This window comes from Conger conger, chromosome 1, assembly GCF_963514075.1.
Source record: "Conger conger chromosome 1, fConCon1.1, whole genome shotgun sequence".
Taxonomy (NCBI): domain Eukaryota; kingdom Metazoa; phylum Chordata; class Actinopteri; order Anguilliformes; family Congridae; genus Conger; species Conger conger.
In genome coordinates this window covers 79,881,807-79,897,836 of record NC_083760.1, presented here as the reverse complement: position 1 = coordinate 79,897,836, position 16,030 = coordinate 79,881,807, and the positions used below count along the sequence as shown (strand labels likewise).

Here is a 16,030-nt window from a genome sequence, read left to right as displayed (position 1 = left end):
TACAACAAAGTGCATACCCATAACCAGGGATAAGAAAGACCAAAGAGGGAAGTTTTAACAAACAAACAAACAAACAACAAAGCAAAAGTGACCAAACGTAACTCGCCAAACACTGCTTACCTAGCCAAACTAAAAATACCAATACACAAAAAAGTAAATCACAGAAAGACAACAATTAAGGTTCACAGGGAGGTAGGGAGGGACGGGGAGAGGATCCTGAATCCTCTTTCAAGATCCTGAAACCTCTGGGAAGCTCTGTCCCTGACTTTGGAATCAGAGACAGAGGAGACAGAGACTGCTACTGTATAACAGGCATTTTGTAGTTAGGCAACCATTTATTTGTTGATTTTGAGGCATACTTGAATCATTGGCTTGCTGAAAGATCCATTTTGGCATTTATACATAGTCCCTCCCATTTTATGGTAGCAGTCGTAATTGTAAATTGTCTGCTCGGCTCTTTCTTGGCCAGCTGTGTGTGTGTCATTGTATCATTACATTACATTATTGGCATTTGGCAGACGCTCTTATCCAGAGCGACGTACAGTTGATTAGACTAAGCAGGGGAAAATCCTCCCCTGGAGCAATGCAGGGTTAAGGCCCCTGCTCAAGGGCCCAACGGCTGTGCGGATCTTATTGTGGCTACACCAAGGACCGAACCACCGACCTTGCGCATCCCAGTCATGTACCTTAACCACTTAATTTGCGCATTTCTTATATGGAAAAGTATCTTTTTGTTTCAACAATTCCTATAAGTGTGCAATGCTATCATTTTCCAATATTTTGAACATTCAATATTGCTCATTACCCATGTTGTTATTTATTAAGTGCCTTTTTTGCTCATCTTAATCAAGGGTGACAAATGAAATAAGCAATACTAAATACTCCACCACTAAATGTGTTTATTGTGTTATGTAATATTTACTGTAGGTTAATCAACATATTTTAAAATGGTTGAATGCAGCCACAACAGAAGTTAATGATTTGAATACAAAGTACATTTCAGTGTATAATAAATATACTTTATTATCGTTAATAAATTTGATAAGGTCATTCATGTAACCGTGGTATCTACCTCTTTTTACGAACACAAAATGGCTCCATAATGAAATGGGGCAGTAGGTACAGCTTAATTTTTAAAGCTGCTGCTATGAATTTTATATTTCATCTGAAGCTCATTTCATGCCTCCCACCCTTGTTGAGGTTTTTTGTTAAGTCTGAAAGTGGTACGTCTGCTGGTTTTCATCACCCTTCCGGCAATATACTTTCAATAGTGAATTTTCCATAGCTAGCTGTTCAAAGAATTATCTTCCTTTTGATACTACTGTATATGGCCCCGTGATCCTTTTTAATTTGAAATAAAGCAACTCAGATATTTATATTGCTTTGCAAATCACACCTCTGGTGTTTAGTAAAAGAAAAACAGAGAAATATAAGTGTACAAAAGGCAATAAAAAAAGAACAAATTATTGGCGTTTGGATGGCAAAATACACTTAAAGACAATGGTTCAATGTATTCACAAACCGTGAGCAAATTATGATAACCTGAAGGAACTTTGTCCCAGGGAGTCGTCCTCAATATCACTAATTACCCTCTAACGTAAATATTTAATGTTAATCAGGCTTAATTAACCATAATAACATTCTCAACACAAAATAACAGGGAGCCTCCGCTGCACTGTAAACCAGGATTCATGTTTAACGCTCTACGGTACTCGACACTCTTTAACATGTTGTCTTAAAGGATCACAATGCTCGGGCGTCCGTTTCAGGTAGACACGGCGCGATTAAGCTAGTTCGGCAAGGGCCCTGGCCGCGTCCGGTCAACACACAGAAGCAGGCGAAGGCTAGAAAATAGATGGCGGCTTCAGGACAAGTCGGTGCGATCTTAGCAACGCTGGGTCTAATCGCGCGCGGATCTGTTTTAAGAGGCTGCCGTATGCCAGAGACGGGAAGAGGTTGGGCTTTAAAACTCTGGCTCTGTAGGACTATTAAGCGCGCGGTAGGCCGGGAGGGCGGTGACTGGTTTTACGGCCCGCCCCGGTTCTGGCAGTAAATCGCGGTGCCTCCTGGGTCCAGTTCAAGCCGCACATCGTGTTCCACTGTGCAAGCTCGCCACAGGCCACAGCAGCCTGGATCAGGACCACAGCGGCTCTCCTTAATTAGGCTCATAAACACCCCCCCCCCCCCCCCCCCAAATGCTCCTCTGTTTTGGGTGACGCAGCGCGTCCTACCCCTTGTCACCCATCTCTACCCCCAACCCCACCCCTTCCACCCCTGCCTGTCTTCACTCTGTCTCTCAGTTCTCTCTCTCCTGCTCTCCGGCTCGGCACAGCATGCTATCCCCGCTCATATACACTTTATTATGAACATTTTTACTTAATTACACCGACTTATTCATGCGATTAGCTAATCAGCCAATTGTGTGGCGGCAGTGCAATGCATACAATCATGTAGATACGGGTCAGGAGCTTCAGTTAATGTTCACATCATCCATCAGAATGGGGAAAAACGTGATCTAAGTGAGTTTGACCGTGGAATAATAGTTGGTGGCAGACAGGGTGGTTTGAGTATCTCAGAAACCGCTGATCTCCTGGGATTTTCATGCACACTAGTCTCTAGAGTTTGCAAAGAATGGTGCAAAAAATCCAGTGAGCAGCAGTTCTGCAGACAGAAACGCCTTGTTAATGAGAGACGTCAGAGGAGAATGGCCAGACTGGTCAGAGCTGACAGGAAGGTATGCAAGGTATGAAATGTGTGTATGCAACAATACAACAGTGGTTTGCAGAAGAGCATCTCTGAACACACAACGCATCATAACTCAAAGTGGATAGGCTACAGCAGTCTAAAAAAAGAAGTCAATAATAAAGTGCTTGGTGAGTGCACATGCACATCTTACTCAGTGCAGTGATGTAAAGCAGGTTTTCTCTGTCCACTATTATCTCTCTCTCTCACTCTCCCTCTCTCACTCCCTCTCTCTTTTACTCTCTCTGAGTAAATGTGAAGGACACAGAAAGAACAGGTAAGATTTTGAGAAATATATTTGTGCTGATAATGGAGTACAGCTACATCTTTCATGCTGTAGCTTTTATGGTTCATGGCAGTTGCAGTTGTTCTACTTTTGTGTAGCCCTGGCCTGAACCATGCTTGACAAAAAAAACAAAAAAAAGAGTCAATTCAAGCTTGTTTTTCTCCCTTTGAATCTCTCTCTTTCTCCCTCTCTCTCATTCTAACACACACACACACACACACACACACACACTCACTCTCTTGTTGAGTTGATGGCAACAAAGCGAGAGGCTATTTTAAAAAAGACAGACTGGGCAGGAGTAATAAGGGTTTGTACCACGCTTCTTCTCACTCTCTGCAATCACTGCACATATTGTTCGGAATTGTTATTAGAACAACAAAGTAGTTCACAAAGTAAACCAAAATAATGAGTTTTCTGGCCAGTTGTTGTATTGGGATATGCTTTTGGAATGTAATTCATCTCCTAAAATATAAATAATAAAACTGTGAATTTCAATGTGCTGCGCAGGGAAAGGGGATCAAGAGCAGTACATGAGGGGAGGGGAAAGAAACATACACTCAGTGAGCACTTTATTAGGTATTTTAGACTTATTTTTTTTACTTCTACTGCTGTAGCCTTTCCACCTAGAGTTATGATGCATTGTGTGCTCAGAGATGCTCTTCTGCATACCACTGTTGTAATGTGTGGTTATTTGCGTTATTTGTGTTACTACACAGTAGTAGCGTAGTGGTTAAGGTAAATGACTGGGACACGCAAGGTTGGTGGTTCTAATCCCGGTAGCCACGATAAGATCCGCATAGCCGTTGGGCCCTTGAGCAAGGCCCTTAACCCTGCATTGCTCCAGGGGAGGATTGTCTCCTGCTTAGTCTAATCAACTGTACGTCACTCTGGATAAGAGCGTCTGCCAAATGCCAATAATGGAATGTAATGTCCCCTTCCTGTCAGCTCAGACCAGTCTGGCCATTCTCCTCTCACCTCTCTCATTAACAAGGCATTTTTTTTGTCTGCTGCTTACTGGATTTTGTTTTTTGTTTTTTTGCACCATTCTTTGCAAACTCTAAACACTAGTGTGTGTGAAAATCCCAGGAGATCAGCGGTCTCTAACCACGGTCAAAGTCACTCAGATCACATTTTCTGATGGTTGATGTGAACATTAACTGAAGCTCCTGACCCGTATCTACATGATTGTATGCATTGCACTGCCGCCACACAATTGGCTGATTAGATAACCGCATGAATAAGTAGGAGTAATAAAATAAAAATGTTCCTAATAAAGTGCTCGGTGAGTGTATGAAAGGGGGGCAGGGGCTGCTCTTTTAGACCTAGCGTTCAGGTCGAATACCATGTTCAGTAGCCACACCTGACTGTGGATGTGTGGTAGCCTTTGCAGTACTGAGCAGGCTACCTGTCTGAAATATTACAGTATTCACCCCCCCCCCCCCCCCCGAAATGGTGCGACTCACAGCCACACAGCAACTGGGAGGAGACGGCACCGGCCTCCCGTCCAGCGTCCCCCAAAACGTCGCCTTCGGACGACACAACCGAGTACGAGCCGTCGCCTCGTCGCCTCGGCCCGGGTCAAAGAGCGAGCGAGCCAACCGCGGCCGAACACGATCGCATGCTAAGGTCGCTCAACGGCAACCCGCACCCCCGCCTCTCCCTCTCATCCGCCCCGCTGTATTTACCGTGAGGCCGCCCAGCATAATGGAGGCTATTCCGCTGGCATTTCAGCGCTGAGCAGGGCAGCGCTGCGCCCCTTATCGGGGGCGAGGGAACTGACCTGTGCTAAAAGCGCATTAGCCGTTTGCCCCTGAGCAGTGGCTTAAACCCAGGTCCGAGTTAGCAGTTAATGTGGACAATGGCATATTAGGGAGCAAAAAAAAAAAAAAAAAATTTTTTTTTAAAGGTGTGAAGTCTTAGAGTGTGTACAAAAAGCCTAAGCGTTCTTAACAATGCGAATGCTGTGCGCAGAAGCAGCCGGTTAGCTGCAGACTTCCTCAACCGTGTGTTGCCAACGCTAGTGTTCCAATTTACTGCACTACACCCAAATGACTCTTCATGAGGGAAATGCTAATGGACTGTTGAGGGATGAAAGGGAGAGTGAGAGAGAGAGAGAGAGAGAGAGAATTAGAGGGGGTGACGCAGAAACAGAAAGACGGGGACAGTGGTCAGAGAGCTGTAGCATCAGAGAGAGGAGAGAGAAGACACGAATGCAGAGATGGTGGGAGACGGAGAAGATCGGACACGAGGCGGGGACATGAGGCGAATAGAAACGGCTGAAAGATCAAATGGAGATCAAAACAAAGGGACAGGGACAGAGAGGAGACGGAGACACGGATACGGACAGCGGGAGAATGTCCGGGAGAAATATTTTGACGAAAGAGCAAAGCAGATTCACAGCTTCACTGTGAAACGTAAGCCACTTGGTGGCAACGTGGTTATGGGAAAATACATGGAAAATACAGGGGCGACATGGCTCAGGCAGTAGGAGCAGTCGTCTGGCAGTCGGAGGGTTGCCGGTTCGATCCCCCGCCCGGGCTGTGTCGAAGTGTCCCTGAGCAAGACACCTAACCCCCCAAATGCTCCTGACGAGCTGGTCGGGGCCTTGCATGGCAGCCAATCGCTGTCGGTGTGTGAGTGTGTGTATGAATGGGTGAATGAGAAGCATCAATTGTACAGCGCTTTGGATAAAGGCGCTATATAAATTCCAACCATTTACCATTTTACCATTTACATGGTATGTATTTACATGTATATTTTCTATGCTTAAAAGAAACAGCGTGGCCCGTGATAGCAACAGGAGAGAACACAGCAGCACACGCTGAATGGGCTGGCAGCAGGGTGCTGTAGTCAGAGAGTAAACACAAGATATTCAGGGGGAATTATGGCTCATCCCCTCAGAGTGAGATACAGCGTACCGCAAACTGTCCCTGTTCACTAAAGCACATTGCCCTAATAACACAATAACCTCACAAATTGGCAAATGCGGAGACATCTGATGAAGAAAAAATACCTCTTGCGACTACATTTTTGAGGAAAAAAATGATTGACCATGTACTTTTCCCATATTGTCACCATTGACTTGACATTGAAAGGCATGCCAGAAATGCCTATACTGGAGCCAGCCGCATGGGCGCTGGAGAGTAACGTCTCTCAGCGAGACCAGGAAACGAGCTTCGAAAACCAAACCTGGATTTATCTTCATATCTTTATGCTGCAGGATATTTCTGAAATTGTCGAATGAGCATAACATGACTTCTGTTGGAGGAGTGCGTTAAGTTAATATTACGTGGTAATTGGGACGTTTTGTTTACATTTGGTACATCGTAACACTGAACAATTTTTGCCCGCATTTTGTTATAGACGGTATTCATATGGGCATCCCTGCTCGTAGACTGTGTTTTGTAATAAGGGTAATGGCCAGCTTGTTCATACTTACACCCATCAATGTGTTAAGGCAATATCTCTCCCGCCTTGGCTGTCATTCAGCTATAAATATGGAATGTGTTACTAGTTAAGTAGAAAGCATTAATAAATAATAGCGTTTCAGCGAGATGCCAACAAGGTATACAGTATTTGCTAACTTAATTTTTCAGTGATGGCCTGAAGCTAGATCTGTTTATCTTCAGAGAGTGAAAAGTGCAACTGATTCATTTTCAATTTATCAATTAAAGATTAATGATGCAAATTGAAATTGACTCTAAAGTTATCTGTATGAGTGGAGCAATTTAGATACGCCCGTTCTGGATAAAGCATTTAACCTCCGCGTGTGTACTTTAAGGAAATTGACGTTAATGAAATCTAGCACACCGTTGGATGCAGCATCCTCTGTAACCCTATCTGCAGTCAAAAGCTCCCCAAATACTTCCCCAGTCAATGCAGCGTGTCACGCCTTGCTCCTTTTGCTGGAAAGCAAACACAGCCCATGTTTATTTATGATATGCCAATACGGAGCACTTCAAAGGCTTGTCCGGCTGGAACATTCCAGAGGTGCTCTTGCAAGAGCTTGTAAATTACATCTGTAGCTCCAAACCTGCCAGTTTTTTTTCCTTTTTCCTGTGAGAACATATGATTACCCGCAACCACGCACCTTTATTTTAGGATTAGGTGTGAACGGGCTGACCGAGGCACTCTTAGCCATTCATCGTGAGGGCTAATCGATGCACTCGCTCACCGCCCCCCCCCTGAATCCCTCCACCCCCCCGCTGTGGTTTCCTGCCAGGGCAGGCCCCACTGGGGCTTGACAGACATCTCAGCAGGATGTACATTGGGGTCGGCGTGAGAAATCCGCACATTATCTGCGTGCCACATCGCGGCTCTCTCCCAGGACTCAGTAAGGGTCCTCCTGCCCTATGGCTCTCCATCGCAAGTCAACCTGCCTGACCCATTTCTCTGTTGGGCAATGATTATCATCAGGGTCCATCATTTTCCATTATCCCCACCACCGCTGGAGAAAAGGGGAAATTGTTCCAGCAGATCCTTTGCTCTCACATGAATAAGGCCATCCATTGATTTTCATCAACCGTCTTTATTGAGATGAATGCTCCCGGGTCAACTGAAATGACTGTGAACGCCAACTGGTAGCAGTGGGTTTAACTCGAAAAAGATTCTTCGAAGCAATTTTAAGTTGCGCTTACAACTATTTTATAAGTTAAAAAAATAAGCATCTGAGTATAAGTAACATTTCTAATTTCTTCTCATTGAAGATGACTGAAAGAGTCAAGATTAACTGAGAAAGAATGTAACCAAACATACTATTAAAAAGGCAATTCTCTTCATTTCACTGCCACGCTTATTCCAGAGGGTCTTAGAATAGCGTTCAGTTGAGGCAGGAGTACCATAACACGTCATTATCTTAGAAACATTTCTTAAAAAAACAATTGTTAGCAGCAAACACAGTGCTAGTATGATATACACTCAGTGAGCAAACTCCACCATTAAGGCTTGTGTGAAAGGCTGCAATTCATTTTAAGGCACAGAATCTGTCCATCTACATAGTTTCCCTGAAATGCGATGAGTTTTCTAGATATTCGCCACAGCTCAACCTGATAAAATGGACCTAGCGGATCCATCTTCGTGTGGCTTCAAAGCCCCAAAAATGTACATTTTAAAAATTCAACTGTCTGCAAATATAATCCTGCTGAGCCATTGCTGTTGAATTTTTCAAATGTACATTTTTGGGGCTTTGAAGCCACACGCAGATGACCAGTGAGGTCTGTTTTATCAGGGTAAGCTGCAGCGAACATATCTAGAAAACTCATCACATTTCAGCAAAACTATCTGGATGGACGGATACTACTCAGAATCAGTGGAAACATACTGTAACTCGATTAGATTTTCTGGGTGAACTGCCCCTTTAAGCACAGCACGGATCTAACGATTCTTTCCGTCCCTGCCACAACGCGTTCAGGCGGAATGCGTATCGCCGTCATCTTTATCGCACACAGAAATCCTCCCAATAAATCGATGCGTTTCCCGCGGGCGATGCGTGTAATCCGCGACCGGAGCAGCCGCCTCCCTCACGCGCTCGCCGGCTTCCACTGACGAGGTCGAACGTGCGCTCAGTAAAACCGTGACGCTCAATGCGTTTCGCACTGTGCTCAACACACCGCATTAGGCTACTCTGATTGGACAGTGAGCCCAGACTACAATACCCATTATGCACTATTTAATGTCTCTCTGTACAGCTCCCTATGCTTTTGGAAAATGTGAATGTCACTCGGCATTTAGTATTTTGGAAAATCTGTCGCTGCGTTTTTATCAGTGACGAGTACGAACGCATGATGCAAGGACACATTTAAATCCGAAAGCATGCTCCGCCACTGCAGCCTAGTCATGGTCGTGCATTTATATAGCGCCTTTATCCGAAGCACTGTACAGTTGATGCTTCTCATTCACCCATTCACACTCACACTCACACACCGACGGCGACTGGCTGCCATGCAAGGCACCGACCCGCTCGTCATACCCACAATGCATCAGCAGACGTCAAACTCGACGTGGTCTTCGTACGTATGTATGTATGCACCACGCCAAAACCCTTCGCACCAGATAACGGACAGGGAGGCTTCGAACAGACCCCAGAGCAGGCTGCACTGCGGGCCGCAGACTGAATGAACGCCAATGTGAGTGAGTCTACGCGGTGGCACGTTAACGCTCCAGTCAAGTAGGCAGTCGAGATGTTTTTCCATATTGTCGTTGTAAATCATGCGCTACGAGCTCAGATTGAGCTGCTCCAGTTTGCTCTAGCTCTCCGGCAGCAGCTGCCCGCCCCATAAGTTTTACTCGTTTAGTACTTAGCACTGCATTAACCACTCCGCTCCTCTTTACCGTCACTTTATCACCAGTCCCACAATTCACCAGGTCCCCGGCCCTCTGCTGCATCCTTATTTCACATCTCTAAATCCACTCCCGCTCAGTGCTCCAGTCTTCTCCCGGGAAGGGCCAATGCGGGTGCGGTTTTTTGTGCCGCTGAGACACCTGAATGTTCTTATCGAGGTCTTGATTGAAGACTGTCGTGAGTTCATTTGTTCATCTGGGATAAAACAAAAACCTGCACCCGGCTTTGGCCTTTTTCGGAGAAGACAGTGCAGTGCAATAAAGAAGACAGTGCAGTAAAATAGAGGGAAGACTATACCAACCCAGATTATGGAGTTTAGATTACATAAATCAGAAATAATAAAAGATGGCTAGCTGACTTTTATCACAAATTCTTTCTGAATTCTTGCTGTATAAACTTGTTATGGTTTAAACACTGATGCTAACATAGTTCACCCAGATATTGAATTTTTTTTCAGGGTCCATAAAAAGCTAAGATGGCAAAGGAATGCATGGAGGCATGTAGCTATAGAGTGGAGCCTGTAGGTATTTGGACAGTGTTGTGCCTCCAGCACATTAGATCTGAAATTTAACAATGATCATGAGGTTAAAGTGCAGACTATCAGCCTTTATTCAAGGGTGTTTACATCCATATTGGGTGATTCGTGTAGGAATTAAAGTTGTTCTTATGAATATTTCATTGAGTTTTCATTTCAAGTCCTTCAGCTCGCCCTCAGGACTGCCTCCTTCGGTAGTGTTGACACCGTTGTGGTCATCAGGTTGAGAGACAACAGCAACAGGCTCCAAATGCAAATGCGACTCCTAGAATCAACTCGAGACCTTCTGTTAACATTCTTGTGCATGAACTAATGATGCAGCAACACACAGCTGGCCAAGAACCAGCTGAGCAGCCAATAGTCTGTAGAGCTCGTATTTATACACATGCAGAGAGCTTCCATTCTCTTTAGTTGGCTGTTTTAGATGCATTTTAGGGAGGTAATCACACAATTCACACATGGTTAATTATGTTATTTTGATATGTTTGTTCTATTTCTCTGTTCTTCTTCTTTTTTTCCAAATTTCTCAGCCTCTTAATAGCTTCCTTGACTTCCTTAACTCTGCTTTGTATTGTGAAACGGCAAGAACAGACTCCAAAGGATATGAAAAGGCTAGAATCTAGACGCTCTCTTATACTGTACCTGCACTAGAAACACCTGCGAAGCCATTTGCCCCAAATACTACGGAGTCATAAAATGGGACTATGTATAAAATTGATATATTTTCCACATATTGAAACCAAAATGTAAAAAAAAAAAAACAATGATGTAATACAACTGTGTTTTAACCGCATGAGAATCGTTTGCTTACAAATGTTAAATTCTGGAGTACAGAGCAAAATAAAGAAGATGGAGATAGAGATAGAGAGCGAGAGATAGAGAGAGGGGGGTGGTCTCAGTTGATGATGTAATTGCGGTCACGGACGACAATATGATAGACGAGCCGGTTCACCGATAGTCTAACCAACGAGATCAGGACCAAGACGACCCGAGACCCGGACCCCAGCGGACGGGCGGCACCGCGCCCTGGCCTCCAGGTCTCTGAGAGACGGGCGGTGAGTCAGCGATGTAAACACCGGGGCACAGCCGCCTCTCAGGCCCCGCTCTGATGTGATGTAACGGTTTCCTTATTCATACTCGCTGCCCACGAGGCAGTGCCGGCCGTGTCTCCCGGCCCCCGCCGTAATTACGGTATCAAACACAAGCCCCGTTTGGAGCCGTCATTACAAAGCGCCGGGGGAGAAGAATGATGGGGGGAGAGGGGGGGGGGGAGAGAATGACGGGGGGAGAGAATGATGGGGAAAGGGGTGTCAGGAGGATGAAACACGGCCCCTACGACGAGCCTCCTGCCGGCCTGCGTCAGGAACACTCAGCTGGGCGAACGCGGCGTCTCGGCGCGGTTAAACCACGGAGAGCGCTCTCCAGCGCTCCGCCTCACGCCGGCGGAGACCCGGTCGCCCGCCGTCCGATCGTCCGCACGCCAGAAACGGCGAAGGAGGCGCGCGGTGCTCGCAGGTTGAACTGGGAGGTCTCCGCTGCGCCCTTAATTACTGTGCTGCGTAACAAGGCCCCGCTGTTCGCCCTCGCTGCGCGGCTGAGGTCGCGCGTGGCCTCTACGCTGCTTTCTCCTTTAAGAAAAGGCCAGTTCATCCAGGGCGTATGGTACAGTGCACCGTTGCGCTTATCGACCGCACGTTTAGCGTGCTCGGGCGAGGACACAAACCCAGGGCTTGAGCGTAGTTGGACAGCGACTGAACCTCATGCACTCGTTTGATATTCTTCATTTTAAAATGCTTCTCATTTTTCACCCGATCACATAGAGCGGTTAGATGAACTGTAAAACGCAAAAAAATAAATTTGTTCTCGCAGAGAAAATATCCCTGTAGGTTTACCTACAGCCAGGAAACACAGAAAAATTTGAACAGTGACCCCACAACATTTTTCACAGGGTAAAAATAATGACCCGCGCTGGATTAAACAACCTTTCTAAAGTTCATTCCTTATCCAGTTATTATATGACACTGGAAGACATTATCACGGCACTTTCCCCGTAATCTTATTATTAGTCATCGTAATTCTCCCGGGCCTGCAACCCGCACTGAGCTCTGTGTTCTGTACGCCCCTCTCCCCCTAAAAGAGTTTATCTCACAAGCCAGAAGCGCTAGTTTGTGTAATGGTGTTATCCACAGTTCAGTGGGTCTGCTTGAAGGTGCTATCCGTGAGAGGCTGAGGGCTGGGATGAGTGGGGATCTGTGGGCAGCTGTGGGCTGCTGTGTTCAGGCATGGCTGTGAGCGCTGCCTGGCACTCCCCTGCTGTGTTAGTTACAGCGCTAAAGCAGCTTTCTGTCATGCCCACGGAGATCATACCTGGGGACGCCATGGTGACGCAACCAAAGCCTTTGGCCAAATATTATAAATATGAGCTCATATGCAAGTACAGGAGCTGGAGCACAATGATCCCACTGTGATAACCACACACTCACACACGCGCACACGCACTCACACTCACACTCACACTCACACTCACACATACACACACACACACTCACACACTCACACACTCACACACTCACACACACACACACACACACACTCACACACTCACACACACACACACACACACACTCACACACACACACACACACATACACACACACACACTCGCACACTCGCACACGCACACATACACACACAGTCACACACACACTCACACACACACACTCACACACACACGCATGCACATACACACACGCACACACACACACACACATGCACATACACACACGCACATACACACACACACACACACACACACGCATGCACATACACACATATACACACACTTACACACACACACGCATGCACATACACACTCGCACATGTACATATATACTCACACACACACACACACGCACATACACACTCACACACACAGACACACACCGACACGCATATACACACTCACGTATACCCGCATACAAACTCACACATATGCACACACAGCCATTACCTTCCACCTTTCTGGCTTGCATCCAAACTATAGAACAACACACACACTTCACCATATGTGCAGAAAGACTCACACACACACGTACAGGCTTGCAGATATACATGAACACACACACACACCATATGTGCATCCAGACAAAGGAGTTGGCAGAAATAAAAGGGATACTCACAGAATGAATCAGATGACAGTTGTTCTGTTTTCCCCAGGTCGGTGAAGTAGTCAGTCCAGCTCAGGTTCACATGTAAACAGAATCCACTGGAGGGGGGAGGTTATGAAATGTCCAGGGAGGAGGGTGAGATTTTGGGGGGGTTCGATGTTGGGTGCAGACCTGGAGCAGGTACTTTCAGAGTTTGGGGGACTGGTATAAAATTGCAGTGTTTGACCTCTAGTGAAACGATATTCCTTTGTGAGAAAAAAGAAAAAAAATCACATATGAAGGTACAAAAAAGTCTGTAGCCACCATATAAGAAAAAGAGAGAAAGGGAGGGAGAGAAAGGGAGTGAGGGTCTCTTTCTCTCTGTCTCTCTCTCCCTTTAACAGAGAGAATTGGGGGACAGAGCCCCTGACAGATCACAAAATAAAAGAGAGGAGAAAAATGTAAAAATAACCGATTCAATCCAGGAGGCCTCCCCTGTCTATCCGTCTCTCTCTCTCCCTCTCTCTCTCTCTCTCTGATGTCTGAAGGCCTCTCTCCCTCAGCTGAAGGCGACTCTTAAAAAACGATCTTGTTTTTCGAGACGACCGGGTGAAGGGGAAAATAAAACACAATGAAAATGAAAAAGGCTTTCAAGGCGTGTTTTCCCTCCGCCTGTCCTCCGCCTCCCTCAGCCCTGCTCCCTCTACGGCGCGGAGCTCCCACAAAGATTTGCGGCGGGCGTCGGTAGCTGACACGATGTACTGAGGGACGCAATCAAATCCTCCTAATTAGCCCTGATTGCGGTGGTGACCTATACCTCCGGCAGCGAACGGCGTTACTCCAGACTACGGCGCGTCTCCCCTGCCCGGACTGTCGAAGCCTGCTGAGTGCGTAGACACGCAGGAGCTCACCGCACCACTCAGACACTCTGTTACCCTCCTGTTGGTCTTACTGCCCCCTCGGCCCAATCCAAGTGCCCCTACCGTCCCTCCCTCTCATTTCCCTCCACCCCTCTCTCTTAAGGAGGGAGGAATCCAAGACAAAGAAGAAGAAAAAAAATTGAGGCCTAGGGGTAAATTTGGTGATCTACCTCTCGTTTACTCTCTCCCCCACCTGTTCCTCTATCTCCTCCTTTTCCCTCGATTTGCTCCCTCTGTCGCCAACTCTGAAGCACTATCTCTCTTTCAAATGATTTGTCTCTTCGTATCCCTGTGCTGTTCTCCGTCTCTCTTTATCTGGGCAGTATCTGGAGGACTGAATTTTGCAGCGATGTATACTCTGACTCAGTAGCTCTGGTGGATTAAAAAATAAAAAGCAGATGAAATGAGGATCTAGAAGTGATTTGGCAAGCGAGAAATACACACACCCCAGTCTGCTCAAAAAGGAAAATCCCCAAAAATAGCAGAATATATATCTTTTTTTAAAAAGGCAGACGATATTGGCAAAAAATCCGGTTGAGAAATCCAGTTTTTTTCCCCAGAATCCACTGGGGTCTCTAACGGAGACGTCTTACATTTGTACGTCCCTCAAGTCAGCCCCATTTTGAGGGGGCAACCCAAACATGAGCTCTCAGATGAAGGTAGAGTCAAGCTGTGGACTGGGCCTCTTTCTTGGAGCCCCTGGCGTGCCGCAGGTTTGAACTCCCAGGTTTTTGGCAGATGACCCAAAGCAAGAGCGTCCACAGGTGCCTCTGGCCAAAAGCCTCCGCTGGCCCCACGCCCTGCAGGCTGAACTGGGCTCCAAGCTCACACCAACAGGTGGACTGCAAACTGTTGAGTCTTTATCACGAAGAAACCCACGGTCACCAGATCCCAATCTCCCTCTGGATGAGCGCACCGTTGACCAAACCAACGCGGACGTCTCCCAAATCCGAACTGTTCGGCCCCGCTCTGGGGGGGGGGGGGGTTTAGCACGTTAGCGCGAGGTCTGAGGGAGCTGGAGGGTACAGGTGTGGCCCCATGGCGGGAAGTGTGGCCCTTGGCGTGGGAGGAAGCGGCACCCGGACGGACAGGCGGTGCGAGGAGGCCGGGACCCTGCGGAAGGGGAAGGAAGCTAACCGTTAGCGCGAAGCTAACCGTCAGCGCGGTCACGTCTCTGTCAGTCCCGCTTGTCGTGGGTGTCATTCCTGCTGTCATTTTCCCCGGCGGAGTCTAGCTTCTGCCCGCCTCACTCTGTCATGCTCTCCTCCGTCTCGTCGCTCCTGTCTCTTCCCCCCCCGATCACTCACGCTCTCCAAGTCTACTGGTGACAGCACCCCCTCCCCCTCCCCCCCTTTTGGAAAAAACAACTGCCTCCCCCTTTTCTCCAGCCCACGACAATTAAAATGTCGGCCCACTCTTTCTCGTCCCCACTTGTTCTCCCTCCGTTCCTTTCCTCAGGCAGAGACTGAAGAGAAGGAACTGGGGCAAAGAAACGCCTGCGCCCCGTCTGTCTGCGCGTCAGTCTGCCACTCCAGACATACAGACACCGGATTGTGCGTGTGTCTCCGGCAGCTGTCGATATCGGGCTGGGCCGGGCTGAACTAAAAACAAGCTAAAACCATTCAGACTCTGTTAAGGTAGAAAGTTGATTTCACCCAACCAGCGGTCGCCCGTGGAATTAGAGGGGAGGCATTCCGACCGGTGTGTCAGTGTCGGTGCGTCTGAGGTGTGTGGAGGAGTCAGGGCGTAAGAACGTGCGTGCGGCTGTAATCTCCAGGAGGAACAGTGGGTCCCGGCGCATGACACAGCATGCGTGCGTGTCTGGTCGCGGAACGACCCCCCGGTCGATGGCTGACCCGTTAACTCTCACCCTATCGCCTCCACGTCTCTGTCACAACACGCACACGCTGTCCTGGCGAGATTGATTAGGCGTGAAAGTGCCGAATACAAATAGCAGGTCTAGTCTGTAGTCTGTGGGCGTGATATTCCACGGCTGCTGTTGAAATTAAATGATTCGACAATGATTTTTCTTTTTTTAAGCTTAATTAAAAATTTAATGCG

The 16,030-nt window shown here is 47.2% G+C and overlaps 1 protein-coding gene across 1 annotated transcript in view; it reads right to left on the bottom strand.

The window, feature by feature from the left end:
* grik5 (glutamate receptor, ionotropic, kainate 5) overlaps window positions 1-14,510 on the bottom strand; it is a 55,957-nt gene extending 41,447 nt beyond the window's left edge. The window contains exon 1 of the mRNA XM_061237175.1: window positions 13,083-14,510. The gene's annotated coding sequence lies outside the window, so the exon portion shown is untranslated. The remainder of the gene's footprint in view (window positions 1-13,082) is intronic.
* Window positions 14,511-16,030: the final 1,520 nt, after the last annotated feature.